General features: G+C 38.6%; 1 pseudogene across 1 annotated transcript in view; it reads left to right on the forward strand.

Moving 5' to 3' along the window:
* LOC311616669 (guanylate-binding protein 6-like) overlaps positions 1 to 13,011 on the forward strand; it is a 98,060-nt pseudogene that overhangs the window by 23,836 nt on the left and 61,213 nt on the right. The gene's annotated exons all lie outside the window — the stretch shown is intronic.

Consider the following 13,011-nt stretch of genomic DNA (forward strand, 5'->3'; position numbering starts at 1 on the left):
TTTAGCTATAGTTTTAACAGTTGCTTCACCCCTTTCAATGGAGAAGTCTGGACTTTAGTAATCCAACTCATTTTCCCCAGTTTTTAAGAGAATAGTCAGAATAATGAACATTCTAGGAAGGGTTGACTTTAGGCAACTAACTGTTCAGAAGAGACTTGAAAACATGTGTTTGCAGGAGAGCTTGCATTTCAGAACAAAGGGATCTAAGAACTTTAGGGGACCTGGGAGAGGTGAAAAGTGGTGAGAACAATGGATATATAATTTATTGAAGTTCAAGAGAATTTGTGTAGGAATTGTGGAAGAAGGGCTCACAATACAAAAATGAAACTGATGGGCAAAGAATTCAATTTGTAATGGCAATTTTTCTAAGTGAAAATGTTATTATTGTTAATTCCAAAATTTGACCTTGTGTAGCAATTAGGGTTCTACAAACAAAGAAAACAAAACAACAAATAAATAAACCTAGAACCGATAGGATGTGTATATACAATATATATAGAAAGAAAATTATTGAAGAGAAGTGGCTGAAATAATTATGGAGGTTATCAAGTCTAAAAACCTGCAAGGTGGGCCAGCAACCCCAGGAGAGCTGATGTTCCAATTCTAGTCTGAAGGCTAGGAAGATCCAAAGTTACAGATGAAGTTCAAAGTCTGCTGGAGACTGTAGTACACAGGTACCTATTATCCTATATAATAAAAGGCTAATATGCAAATTGAATGGCAGAACAATAGTAGCTATGATGCACACTGACCACCAGGGGACAGATGCTCAATGCAGGAGATGCCCCCTGGTGGTCAGTGTACTCCCACAGGGAGAGTGCCACTCATCCAAAAGCTGGGCTCATGGCTGGTGAGCACAGTGGCAGTGGTGGGACCCCCTCGTGCCTCTGCAGCAGTGCTCAGGATGTCCAACTGGGGAGCAGACCTAAGCTAGCAGTCAGACATCCCCTGAGGGCTCCCAAACTGCAAGAGGGTGCAGGCCAGGCTGAGGGACCCCACAAGTGCACACATTTCATTCACTGGGCCTCTAGTTTACAAATAAATGCTTCTTTGCAATTTCCACCCAGATAAAAATATAAAGCATTACTTTAATCCCAGTAATGTTTCTACTTCTGCTTACCCATGATTAACTATTACTCTGACTTCTATCACCAAGCAAAGTTCAGTCTGTTTCATAACTTCATATAATACAACTTCATGTACTCTTTTCTGAGTTCTTTGCTCAATGTTTTGTGTGTGACAGTCATCCTTGTTGCAAGCAGAAGTTCATTCTCTTCATTGCTCTACAAAACATTTTTCAACCCTAGCTCTTTTGACATTTTGGGCTTAAAAATTCTTTTTTTTTTTTTTTTTGTGGGAGCTGTCTTGGGCATTGTAGGATGTTTAATAGGCAGCCCTGACTTCTAAACACTGGATGCCATCGCACCTGTTCTGCTGAACAATCCAGTTGTGACAACCAAATATGTTTCCAGTCATTGCTAAATGTCAGCTGGGGCCAAATCACCACATTTAGGAGTTACCATGCATGAATAATTAAAAACATCTCTATAAAATCACATCCCAATCCCATAATAAGTATTCCTGAGTCTAAAGAGAAAAGTATGGAAGAAGATGCCACTTAACAATGCCTAAGGTAGATGTCTTTTTTTTAATCTCAAAAGTAGAGGCCTTGTGAATGAAATACATTCACTTGGGGTGGGGGGCGGGGCATCCTCCAGCCTGACCTATGCCCTGTCACAGTGCAGAGCCCCACAATCAATCACTCCAAAAAGGTAGGCCCCACCCACCCATCCGGGGCTCCTCAATGGATTGCCCTAAAGAGGTAGCCTGGAGCTGAGCCAGGAGATGGGACCCCCAGGACTTCCAGACAGGCCTCACTGTGCAGAGCCAGGGGACCAAGGCAGGCCTTGCCAGACCCTCAGGCATTCCTCGCCACATGGAGATGGGGGACCCCCAGGCAGGCCTCCCTGGCGAAGCTTGGGGACCCACCTTCATGCAGCACACACAATATCAAGCCCAGCCCCATCCACCTGTGTGTGCCCACTGCTCACACAGCATGACGACGTGAGGGCATCGCAGCGTGATGGCCACTTAGGTTTCATTAACAAGGATGTATTTAACTTGCCCTACACTGTGGAGAAGATAAAAGTAACATAATTGAAACTACTGACTCACTTGTACTTCCTCAGGTCTCAGTTTTTTTTGTCCTTGTTGTTGCTTTATACACGAGTAAAGAAGTGTATGCTACTTTATTCAATTTTTAATGATTTTGATTTTTTTTATTCAGAATGATACTAAGTAAATAATTTAACCCAGAATAAAATCCAAATCCACAATATTAATACAAAGCCAATGTAACCATACTCTCTAAAGTACCTTGGTTTGCATAATACATTTCTCGCTTAGAGATAGGGCTTTGTTTGAGTGACAAAACCATCAAAGACAAACCTAACATAGATGGTGATGGTGATGGTGATGATAATGATAACAGTAACAAATACAGTATTAACAAGAACTCACCTTCATCAGTTCATATTTTGTTTATTGTTATTGAATTTTGATAATTTTTACAAGGTTACAATGTAGAAAAAAACCTCATATAGTCCTGTCTGACATAAAATGGGTACTTGTGCCTTTTTAATCTTTATTGTTGAAAGTATTACATATGTCTCCCCCACCCTTTTACTCCCCTTTGACTGACCCTTCTAACCTGCCTACAGCCCAGGCCTTACCATCCCATTGTCTGTGTCCAGGGGTTATGCATATATAATTACAAGTTCTTTGGTTGATCTCTTCTCCTCCCTGCTCCCACAACCCCTGTCTTCCCTGTGAGAGGGTACTTTTGAACATGACCACATTCAATCACTCAATAAATATGGACTGACCACTGACCATTGACCACGGCTGAGCATTGGGGAAGGCATTGGGGAGACATTGAGGATTCTATGATCAGCCCAGCAGCCATGGTTCCTGTGCTCATGCAGTATTTTTTTTTTTAATCTCAGAAAGAAGACATTAAAACAAGTTATACCAGCAAATGTAATATTTGAACGCCAAATAGGCATTGTAAAGGAATCATATAGAGCTCTGTGACTAAGTGTAGAAAGGAGACTGAATTTGGATTACTTAGTCAGCAATCCTTGGGAAAAATGAGAGATAAGAGGCATTTTTGGAGAATACAAATGGGGGCGGAAAATGAAGGAAGCGTTTTTGGGGGGAAATGAAGGAACCGTTTCAGACAGAGTAGAGTGTATACAAAAGTCCTGATTAGTGAAGAGTTGGGTGTGTTTGGTATTTTAATGAAAGTCCATGTGCTGAAGCTGAGAGAACATATGATGAGGCGAGGGGCAGGCAGAAGCCTGACTGTGTAGGAACTTGCAGCCATGGTATTGAGAATGAAAGCTTTTAAGGCTTTAGGACTTTAGGTAGAAAAAAAGTGACAAAACGATTTGTTTTAATAAACTCATAGTAACTACTGTGTGAAGATGTGTTAGAACTGCCCAAACTGACCATGCCTTCAGACCTAAAAATAGGTGAACTAGCAGCTTCTTAAAACTACCAGCCTGTTTGTGAAAGATTAAAAATGCTATAAATAAGTAAATAAATAGACAAATGAATAAAATACTAAGTGCCATATATTTGCTCTAGAAAACGACAAGGAGAGGTTCTGGAACTCTTAAATACAATATTTCCCTTCTTCTCTTCAAATTTCTCACCATTACAGTCATTGTCCCCTACCCCAGCTTTAGTAAAATATAATTTATATATATAAAACACTGTATGAGTTTAAGCTGAGCAGTAAGTAGCTTTTAAAATGATCTCACCTAAAGGCTTCCCAGCCAGAAAAACAATGTCTTAGGTTATGTGAGGCCACTGGAAATGGCATTTCCTGGAAACATAATTCATACTGAAACTGAAAGCAGGGAAGAGCTACTTTTATCACAGGCTCATTTCCAAAAAATCAGCTGCCTTTCTGTAGGAACAATCCTTGAGCCTGGTTTTGCAATCTAAATCCATATTAGAGTGTGTAAAAGTATTCAGGCAATTAAAGCTCTCTCCCTAACGTGCTTTGCACGTTCTCTTTGGACTCCACATTCTTCCACTGGGGCCCACTTGTATTTCATAGGCCAAAAATTCATGAAATGTGCAACTGCTGCTTGTTTGGGAACCTGACTAAAACTCCAGAGAGCTCCGGGGAATTTAATTTACACTGCATGCGCCTGTTTTCCTGTGGAACAATTTACTGTAGAGTTTATAAAACTAAAGTGTCTGGGCACTCTTTGCACTCTCAGAGTTATTCACACACAGCCTCCTTCTTTCTTATAGAAGAATAGATATTGGGATACCATATTATAAAAAATATAAAGGAAAGGTTTATTATCTTAACATTTGACCTCCAGTTACTTCTTAAAAATTAGTTTGAGAGTGAGAGGAAGGCAGAGCGATATGGAAACATTAATGTGAAAAAGCTATCCCCCAAATGTGCCCAAATCAGGGATAGAACCTATAACTGGGTATGTGCCCTTATCGGGAACCACAGCCACAACTCTTCTATGCCTGCGACGTTGCTCCAACCAACTGAGCCATACTGGCCAGGGTTGACCCCCAATTCTTGATAGAGAGCAAAATGTGTGTGCTTTCAAAATCCATTCATGTCTGTTGGAGAAGAAGGGGAGAATACAAGGATGTAAGTTCCGTAGAAACCTCAGCAATAAAAAAATGGTGCCCAGTGCTTTGTTAGGAAAGTTTAATTGCTCCTAAAAGCAAGGTAGTGAGTTAATGATGGACTACAGTAGGGAGAGGAAGGAGGAACCTGTAAGCTAAAAAGGAGCTGGGCTTCAGTGGGTTGAAGAGCTCATGGTTCCCTTCAAAGCCACGATGGGCAAAGAAATCATAGGGCAAAAGATGCCTTTTTCCATTTTCACCATAATCTATTACACTCACATAAGCTTTTTGGATAATCATGCATTTGGCAATGAGGTTATAGGAGGTGATATATGCAGTTTTATCTCTGATTGAAGTACAACCAGGGGAGGTCATTTCTGCAAAAGTCATGCTGTGAGGAGTGAGATAGTGGCACAGCATGGTCTCAGCCAATCCTTGAAATTCCCCAAATGTCACAGGAAATAATGGGAAATCATTCCTTGGTCTGCTTTGCCCTTTGGGATGCCACACAGTTGGAGACATATGTTTGTATCAGATAAATGGGTTTTTATTCCAATGAGTAACTTAAGCAGAATGAAGTTCAACGTGAAGTAGCAAACAGGAGCTTTGAGAGTAGATTCCTAAGGAAGAGAGTGGAGGTTCAGCCACATATACTTGGACTGTTCCAACTTCTTTACTATGTCTCATGTGTTCAGTTAGGGGCAGAAATAGAATATTAGAAATTAACTTAAGAAATTTTAATCATGCTCCACTAACAATGATTGCTCTTTTTTGATACAGAAAGCATAGTCCAACCTCGCTAAAATTTGTATGCCCCAAGACATGGGAGATAACATCGAAATGTGGTCATCCTCCTTCTGAGGACTGCCTGTCATTATGGAAAAATTTACAACATCATAGGACCTAGTCCTGGAGGCACCTGCTCTTTACAATCCACAGCCCCTATTACCTATAATCTCGTCCCGCTCAGGGTACCCAGAGGTGCACCCTCTCTGTAATTCTCCTCCAGCCCACATGACCTGTAATGATTATCCCATGCCTACTTTCCCATATTTGTAATTCCTACTTTCCCACGTAATATGTTCCTTCCACCCAAGATAAGCAGTTTTATGATGGTGGAGTGGAGAGCAGATTTTTGTGGCTGCTCTCCCATTCTGCCAGCATTATTGAAATAAATGCTCATATATGATTCAATTCTGTATCTTTTTATTGGATGAAGCAGTGACAGGCTGACAGGACCCCTTGGTTGTCCAGTTACAAAGGGAATGGAGTCTAAGTAACTAAAGTCAGCCACTGAGCCCTCCACACCTACTTGACTGCCTCCAATTATAGTACTGGCTAGGAAGGCTTGGGTAGGCTGTCCCGGATGACAATATCTCATATGTGCTGTCACACGTGGTTTCTGAGCGAACTAGATGCTGATCTAGGAGAAGACAATTGGAAGTTTGTGCCTGGCCTTTTCTGGACTTCAAGCTCTGCCACTTTTGCTTTAGTTGGCTTTAATTTCTAGCCTTTCACTGTAATGAACTGTTGTTCCTCTATGAATAAATCTATGAATAAAACTTTAAAAGAGTTCTGAGTATCATTTTAGAAATCATTGAACTGGAGGGTTGGTCTTGAGGACTCTTGAGTCCAGTTTTTCCTTAACATGGGATTTTCTGGAGTAACTCTGACTCACTGAAACATGGCAAAAGCAAGGTTTGGGAAAAGAAGAATAAAATACTTATTTTGGTTCTTGCAAATCTATCAAATGCCCAGCTTTGTCCAAACCACCAGGACCAATACAATTGCCCATTCAAAGCCACCTTTCCTGTATGACCTACTTAATATAAAATACATAAATATATCCAGTTTTATTCTAATGGGAGACAGAGTTCTGGTTGTAGTCAGTGCTTATTAAATACTTGTCTGACCACTAAATAACTGTTGACTTGCAATAGTGAGGGAAAAAAAGTTTTCTTTTTTAAATGGAAAATATTTTATCATATATCTGTACTTTTATGTTGAAAAAAATCACATTCATTGAAAATAAATTCATAATGCACACAAAACTATAAAATAACTTTAGTGATCCAGAAATACTGTTAATTTTAGTACACATGTTGTAGGATTTTATCTACAACTTATTAATTATATCATTTTTAAAAGATAGACTTCTACTTTACATACAACTAATTAAGTTATTCAGACAGACTGTTACAAGTCTATGTGCATGCAGTAAAGAACTTTAGCTTATCTGGAAAGTGGTTCAAGGATTGGCAAGAATTTCAGGTCACAAAGTTCATAAAAACATTCAAATGTTTCTGGAGCTCTTTTTGCTTCTCTGACGTAAACACTGACTTTATTGGTCAGAAGAACAAGCAGCTGATTTCTTAGAATTAGTTTGCTTTCAAAGTAGCTCTTGCTTTCATTTTCACTCTTATTGATAGAAAGTTAAGTAACAACTTTTGTCCTGAAATTGACACCAGAACCTTGAATTCACACAAGTTGAGGATGAGCTTTAGACCTTATCCTTTGCAAAATATTAATCAGTATTGGGGAAGCCAAGAGAAGAGACAGGCAGACTTGATAAGTTTTCTCCCAATTTTCCTCAGATGAGAGTTGCATAATGCCCCAAGTTTTACATCTGAGACTGTTACTGGAAGCTTGGGAAAGAATCTGAATTTTAGATCGGATTTTTAATTATATAGTAAACTTTTGATTAGTATAAGAATTTTTACTATAGTTTTTCACCTTTTAAAGCATAACCTATAACCTTTAAAGCTCAAACACATGCAGTAAATAAAACACACAAAATGAACACATCCTTGTAATTTTTATCTTGGTTTTTGAAAAAGGAGCACTTGCACCTGGCCGGTGTGGCTCAGTATTTGAGCATAGACTCATGAGCCAGGAGATCAACGTTTGATTTCAGTGCACATGCCAAGACTTTGGGCTCAATCCCCAATAAAGGGAATTCAAGAGGCGACTGATTGATGATTCTCTCTCATCACTGATGTTTCTCTCCCTATCCCTTCCTCTCTCTGAGATAAGTAAAAACAACAACAAAACAAAACATTTTTTTTTAAAAGGAGCACTCTCAAATCCCAGAAACTATCCTGGGCTCATTTTGTAATAACCACTCCATCCTGATCCAAGATGGTCACTATTATTACTTTTGTCATCAAATACTAAGTCTGTCTATTTGCCAATTTTATATAAATAGAATAAAATAAGATGTATTTTCCAGTGTGCAATTTATTTTATTCACCGTTATGACTATCAGATAAATCTATGTTGTGTTTAGGTGTAGTTTGATTATTTTTATTACTATTACATATTCCACTATCCAATATAACAAAGTTTATTTAGCTATTTTAGATGGACATTTAGTCATATTCAGTTTGGAGCTTTTATCCACATTGCTACTATGACCACTCTCTGCAAGTTTTTATGCACATGTATCCACATTTCTGCTGGACCTAAACTTAGTTTGAAATGCCAGGTCATATGGAACTTCAGTTTAACTTAAGTCTATATTTCCAAATAGTTTCCCTGAGAGTGCTTCAAATAATCTTGACTTTTACAATGGTTTCTAAAAGAGAAATTGCTTTTCTCAAGTCTTACTAGTCTGAAATTATTTGTGTATATTTAATGATTCCACCACTTCATAGTGGCAGATAACTAATGCAGTTCATATTTGTTTGAAGAAGCCATGACAACTAGCAGAATAATGTGTGGAATGCTTGGCTGTAAACAGAAATGTTTAATTCACCAGGCTCTGCATAATATCCCAAGAAGCGGGAGGTGTAAAAGGGCTGGAAAAGAGAGAAGAAAAGGACAAGACAGGAGAAGAAAAAGCAACAAGTGGAAATGAAAAGAGAATGCTGTTGCTGCCAAACTTTGGTGAAATGAATTAGACATATAATCTTAGGAAAAATTAGCATCATGTTCAAAATAACAACTCCTCTCATTTACAAGACTTGATGTCTGCTGGAGCTGACCAGCAGACCCTGAGTGAGGATGAATAATTGCTCTGACACATGTTTCTCTGAAAGAGAGGGATAAGGGACTGATTGGCTTGAGAAGCCAAAGAGCCCCATTCACCTGCCTCCTTAAGCTTTTATTGTAGCAACAGTTTGAACTAAAATTAACTTCTAGATACTATCAGCAGGGTAAGCATCCTTGAGGAGACACATGCGTCTGCAGTGTCCTTTACGTAAGAATGCCCAAAGACTAAACATAGAGATTCCAGTAAAACATCCAGGGCTCAGACTTGTTCGAAAAAGTCAAGGCTGGGACTTTGGCAAGTTCCCCATAGAGACCCCACACCTTTTGGAATTCCTCCTTACAGACTTTCCAACCAAATCCCGTGCTTCCCCACAGGAGTTCTTCTTCAGGTTTGGCCATATTCTACCATTTGGGAAGGATAATTCCTGGGTAGCTCTCCACTCACTGACCTAACTGAGGTGTTCAAATTGGGACTGAAGCACCTTAACTTTCATGGAATAAGCCCATCTACATACAGAACTCAGGACATTCGGGGATCTTAGACCCTTCAGAGATCAGACTCAGGAGGAGTCTGGATCAAGAAATGCAAAGATGTGTACACTTTCTGGATTGAACCTTTTTCTGAGATGGAGCTATTTCGCATTAGTCCTTTCTATCAACACATGCTCATTTTGAAGACATTGGAGGTAGAAAAATGATAAGTACAACCTATGTAAATCAGGAGCTTTTGCCAGCAGAGCGACAAGTTTAAAATTTCTTTAGCTTAGCTCAGCCGGCTTGGCTCAGTGATTGAACATCAGCCTATGAACTAGGAGATAATGGTTTAATTCTGTGGTCAGGGCATGTGGCAGGGTTGTGGGCTTGATCCTCAGTGTGAAGCACACTGGAGGCAGCTGACCAATGATTCTCTTTCAACATTGATGTTTCTTTCTCTCCCTTTCCCTTCCTCACTGAAATCAATAAAACTATATTTAAAAAACAATAGTTAGCTTAAAATGAATTATCCTTGAAAAGTTTTGGGCACATATATTCAAGGGCATTTCAAGCAGTAGAATTTAACAGTCATTGAATATATACTTACCATTAGAGGCCCGGTGCACGAATTCGTGCATGAGTGGGATCCCTCAGCCTGACCAGCCCAGTGGGTCTTGCCTGGGGGAGGAGCCACAGGAGTTTGGCAAGCCGGGGTGGGGAAGGGACTGTGGGAGGTTGACTACCAAGCCCTAATCAGGCTCCCTCCTCCCTCCTGTCTGGGTCTAGGGTGCTAGAGAACTAGATTTTGGGCTGTCAGAATCCCAGCAGCAAGCTAACCAATGGCTAATTCCATGAGGAATTGGGGTCCCTGCTCCTTCCTCCCTCCTGTCTGGGTCTGGGGCGGGGGGAGGTTGTGTGAAACAGATTCAGGGCTGTCAGGGCCCCAGTAGCAAGGTCTGGGCCAGTGCACATCATAGCTACAGGCTGGTCGTCCTGTCGTCCAGTTGTTCCAGTCGTTTTGGCCATTCAGTCGTAATAGTCACTTAGGCTTTTATATATACTATATAGATTATCTCAAACCAGATAGCACAGGCACTGGAGGGAGGCCAATTTGTTGTTTTAATTTCACAAATTGGAACTTTGACTCAAGAATGAAGATACTGCACTCAACACAAATTTTGAACTGAAACTGCTTTCAGTTTGTGTTTCTCTGAAAAGACTATTGGCAAGTGTACAGCATGTTAAAATGAGACTCTTTCTGTCTGAGAATTCCTACCAATCCCTAAACCTAGTATACTTGATGCCAAATAAACATACATTCTAAAACAATTGCAGATAAATTAGAAGAAATGCAAAAATTTCAGTTAAATCCAGTCTCATTAACCTCCATCGGTTTTGGAAATCATTTTAATAGTTTTTCCTTCACCAATATTACACATTGTAACTTACACTTTTAGAATATATTGTTAAAGATTTTTTTTTTTCTTGAAACCATGTACCACTATGAAAAGAAAGACTCCTAATATATTTTTCTTCATTAATAATAGGAGTAATAATAACATTTAAAATAATATAAATTTGTTAAAAACATTAAAAAGGATGAATAATAACAATGCTAAAATAGTGATTTAAAGGTCAAAAGAACTAACTAATCTTATATTCTTCATCACCTCTCATCCCACGTCATCAATCAATCTCTGTCTCAGTAGTACCATGTTTCCCAGAAATAAGACATCCTCCGAAAATAAGACCTAGAGCATGGAAAGATAAGACATCCCCTGAAAATAAGACCTAGGGCAACTTTGGGAGAAAAAATTAATATAAGACACTGTCTTATTTTCGGGGAAACAGGGTATATGTTCACTATACTTAACCCAGCTTATGTACAACTCAAAAATTCCCAAGTTATTCCTCAGCAGATGATTGGATCCAAAAACTATGGTACATCTACACAATGGAATACTATGCTGCCATAAAAAATAAGGAATTCTCATCATTTGCAGCAACCTGGATGGAATTGGAGAACATCATGCTGAGTGAAATAAGCCAGTCAATGAAAGAGAAACACCACATGACCTCACTCATTTGTGGATGATAAAGAACATTATAAATTGATGAACCAAGAGACAGATATAGAGACAGTAAAACAACAGGCAGACTGTCAAATTACAGTGGAGAAGGGAGGAAGATCTGGGGGAGATAATAGATCAACCGAAGGACTTGTGTACATCCATATAAGTACAAGCAATGGACATAAAACTCTGGGGAGGGAGGGTATCTACAGGAGGGAGGGAGAGGGGCAAAAAAAAAAATAAATAATAAAAAAAAAATTCCCAAGTTAAGTTAAAGGTTTTTCAGTAAAGCTCTTTCTGATATTAGTGTATATACTTTTAGAGTTTTTGGCTCCAAATATTATATTATTCCATATAATAAGATGAGCTTATAGCAATCTGGATAATAGGCATTGCACCTTTCTAGCTGCTCTTGCATCTAGGTGTGGCCATGTGCACATGCAATATAACCAGAAGTATATGTATATTACTTGTGGGTTCTCAACCAGTCACTGTTTTTTCCATCTGACTGTCTGGATATCGCATTCAACCTTTGACCTTGCATATGTGTACAATGCCTTTATGGATATAGAACAACAGAATGGAAGAAACCTGAGTTCCTGAATTCCTTTGTAGAACCTAGAATGGGGGGGGGGGGGGGAACTGTGATATATTTTCTAAGCTGTAGCACCAGCCTCTTAAGTGATCTTGTTCTCCAATGTTCTCAGTTTATTCACTCTCTACTCCCGCCATCAGAGAAATACAATTCAAAATGGTTGAACATGTCTAGTAATCTTTAAAGTCACTACCTGCTTGTGCAACATAGTCCATGATCCAGGTCCCAATGAACCTTTCTACATTACTCTCAGTGAATCTTTCAATACTGACTGCACTGGACTGGATGGATTCCGAGCATCTAAGTCCCTACTTCAGTATATTTGCTCATTCCTATACTTTGCTTTAAAAAATCTTTCCTTCAATCATGCTTGTTTCTTTTTAAGATCTAACAGAAATTGGACCTTCTCTATAAAGCCACCTATAATCCTTACTAATATAATATTGCTTTTGTAGGGACCAACACTATCTGTCACATCATTTTAGCACTCATCACTTCTGTTTTTATTTTGTATTTGCATCCTGCAAGGTGTAGATTGTCTAAAGGTGAGAATCTTATTTTATTCCTCTTTCAATATGCAAAGGCAATGGGCCTCATAGTTGTAGTAGTTGTGAAATGCACCACCATGTGTTGCAGAAAAATCATACTATTACCCAAATAAAAAATACCAAATAAAAACTATTTATAAAAATTGTGCAGCAGCATGACAAAATAAGAATATATCTTAACTCTGAAAATAGGAAGTCTTGGATATAAACTAATACTAAAAGGTAAACATTCCAATAAAAATATGATTGGTAATATTACCTCAGATATTTGAAGAAATAAAGAAATTTAAAATTTTCATTTTTCAGTGAAAATACAATATTTTCTGATATTGTATTCAATGTAACAACTTTCTTGGAACAAGATTTTCATTTTAGTAATATATTGTTGATCATGCTATACTAAGTAAAAATGAATATCTGACATTGAACAGTTTTACTTAATTCTAACAATGTTTTCAAAGAGCTAATTCCAACCAAACAGATGGATGAAAGTGGAATTAACATTTTAATGTCTTTGAAAGCAACTCAGAATATTCTAGGCAGAGAAAAAACAGGCAATGAAACTAGCCCCAAATTGGTTCCATAACAGAACCCTTGCTTATATTAATCTAGAAGGCAACAGATGAAGCAAGTGACTATAATAATATGAATATACATTGAATTAAAT

This window comes from Pipistrellus hanaki (assembly GCF_964339955.1).
Source record: "Pipistrellus hanaki genome assembly, chromosome: 2".
Classification (NCBI taxonomy): Eukaryota; Metazoa; Chordata; class Mammalia; order Chiroptera; family Vespertilionidae; genus Pipistrellus; species Pipistrellus hanaki.